General features: G+C 41.0%; 1 non-coding gene across 1 annotated transcript; it reads right to left on the reverse strand.

Moving 5' to 3' along the window:
• Positions 1-937: 937 nt before the first annotated feature.
• On the reverse strand, positions 938-1,044 carry LOC120257752. The gene has a single exon (XR_005535840.1). It is a non-coding gene; the product is annotated as a small nucleolar RNA R71 (small nucleolar RNA).
• Positions 1,045-1,899: the final 855 nt, after the last annotated feature.

Below are 1,899 nucleotides of genomic sequence, written 5' to 3' on the forward strand. Positions count from 1 at the left end.
ACGATTGTCCTATGCGGATCAATATCTGGGTACCCCATCTTTATCGATTGCCTTACCTTCTCCTTTACTTGTGACTTCTATCTTGTTGTTTTTATTTTCATTATTTCATATTTTATCACACTTATCACTATTCATCTTCCACATTAGTTAAGAAACTACTCAAGTGTCTTTATTCCATACTCTCTGTTTATACAATACCCACTCATCTGGGATTATTACTTCGACACCCGTGCACTTCCGGTTTACATGCATATTCGGACATGTCAAGTTTTTGGCGCCGTTGCCGGGAAGTAGGCTTTTAGAGATACTTTGCTCTTTGTTTTCTTAGCTATTCATTTTTTAATTCTATTTCATATTTTCTTACTCTATTATCGTTCTGATTTCTTTTTCTTTCTTTTTGGGTACAGTTCCAGGTTATGACTTGAGATAACCCCTCCATAATGATTGAAGGAGATCACGAGCTAGAACGTACACCTAGAAGAAAAGGGAAAGAACCTGTGCAAGAACAGTCTAATCTAGCTGATTTGAAAGTAGAAAAATATAAAAACATGGGAGAAAAAAATAAGCAGCAGTAGACATTATCCGATTATGCTAAACCTTCCGTATTGTGGACACAATCGAGCATTGTGCGTACCCCAATTACAGCTCAGAGCTTCGAGCTGAAGCCGGCATTCATCCATATGTTGTAGCAATCCGCACAGTTCAATGGTTTGGGCGATGAGGATCTAAACAGTTATATAGAGAACTTTCTCGAAGTGTGTGATATTCTAAAGATAAATGGGGTAACAGATGATGCCACCAAGTGGAGAGCCTTTCCATTTTCCTTGAAAGGGAGAACGAAGCAGTGGCTAAACTCATTACCTAGAGCATTAATTACCACATGGGAGGAGATGGTAAAAGCTTTCTTGGCCGTTATTTCCCTCACAGAAAATCTGCAAAGCTTAGGAATGAGATCTTATCCTTTGTACAATTGGAATTGGAGTCTCTATTTGAGACGTGGGAAAGGTTTAAGGAGCTCTTATGAAAGTGCCCGCAACACTGAGTCTGGGAGTGGATGATTGTTCAGACCTTTTACAATGGTCTGAAACTGACTACAAGGCAACTCTTGGATACGGCAGCAGGATGTACCTTAGGTAGCAAGACCCCTGGTGAGACCCGTCAATTAATTGATGAAATGGGGTTAAACAGCTACCAATAGAATACCAGGGAGAAGAAAAAAGTGGCCAGTCTCCATGAGATAGATACAGTGACTTCGTTGGCGGCTCAAGTGGAATCATTGAGTAAGAAGTTAGATCTTCTTACTTCAAACAGAGTAGCGGCCATGATCACTTCCCCGCAAGTGTACGGGTTCGCAAAGTAATTCCCCTCGTGCGAGCACGAGGGGGTCATATTCCCAAGGCTCCGAGAAGCTACTCTTACTTCCTCTTCGCTATGTTGTTTAACCTCAAAGTTTGAATGTGATAGTGATAAAACAAATAAACAAGTAAAATGCAAATAAAATACCAACAATGAAGGCAAGATACGGGGGATAATCAAGGAAAAAAAGCAGTCGTGGATGAGGATCCTCTTAGGGGCTACTAAAGTGTGCAGGATGCCAGAACTGACATGCAATTGGCTAGTTGGACCGAGAAAACCCTAGATTAGGTCAACCCAATGGTCACTGCAATTGACCCATAATCCGGTACGAGTATTGGATACAAAATCTCTTCCGCCCAATTCCTCCTATGATTGCAATGGGAAAGGTGGTTTTCTCAAGTTAGGGTTAGAATACAAGCTAATACTTAACCCTAGAATTGGAGGGGTATAAATACCTGATGGTCACGGCGTATTTATACGTGTTTCCCTTCCAAGATTGGTGAGTCTAACACTAGGGCAATGGTCATACAACTTAGTATTACC

Source organism: Dioscorea cayenensis, chromosome 3 (assembly GCF_009730915.1).
Source record: "Dioscorea cayenensis subsp. rotundata cultivar TDr96_F1 chromosome 3, TDr96_F1_v2_PseudoChromosome.rev07_lg8_w22 25.fasta, whole genome shotgun sequence".
Lineage (NCBI taxonomy): Eukaryota > Viridiplantae > Streptophyta > Magnoliopsida > Dioscoreales > Dioscoreaceae > Dioscorea > Dioscorea cayenensis.